Raw genomic sequence first — 568 nt, 5'->3', positions numbered from 1 at the left:
GCAGGAGAAATATGGGATGGAGTTGAATCCTCAGGCAAAGAGTTCTAGACAGATGGGTGGATAGAGGCTGGACGGGGTAAGGGCGTCCCTGCAGGCCGGGTGCTGCGTTTAGACCTTCAAACGTGTTCACTGTTTATCTGAAGTCTGGCATCTCCTGGGCATCCTGTATTCAATCCACCCTGCAAGAGCTGGGGTCAGCTCATAGGTACAACCCTGCCATAGCCCAGTCATTCAGAGAAGAAACCCAAGTCCCCAAGTGGCCCCCAAGGCCCTACAAGGGTCCCCCTTCCCCTGCTTCCCCCCAGCTCACCAAGGCCCCAGCCCACTGCCCGGCTCCTGGGTGATGCCTCAAACAATATGAGCTAAGGTGGGTGTAGGGCGCCCGCCTGCAAAATCAGCACCATCTCAGAGGCTGAGGCAGGAGGATCCCAAGTTGGAGCCCAACCTGGACACTTTAGTGAGCTCCTGCCTCAAAATGAAAAAATTTTAAAAGCTCAGTGAGTAAAACCCACGTACTACTACTACTACTACTACACACACACACACACACACACACACACACACACAA

This window comes from Fukomys damarensis, unplaced genomic scaffold, assembly GCF_012274545.1.
Source record: "Fukomys damarensis isolate Sample0158 unplaced genomic scaffold, DMR_v1.0_HiC HiC_scaffold_19, whole genome shotgun sequence".
NCBI classification, from domain to species: domain Eukaryota; kingdom Metazoa; phylum Chordata; class Mammalia; order Rodentia; family Bathyergidae; genus Fukomys; species Fukomys damarensis.
The sequence above is the reverse complement of the archived record's forward strand: the minus strand, read 5'-3'. Positions refer to the sequence as shown.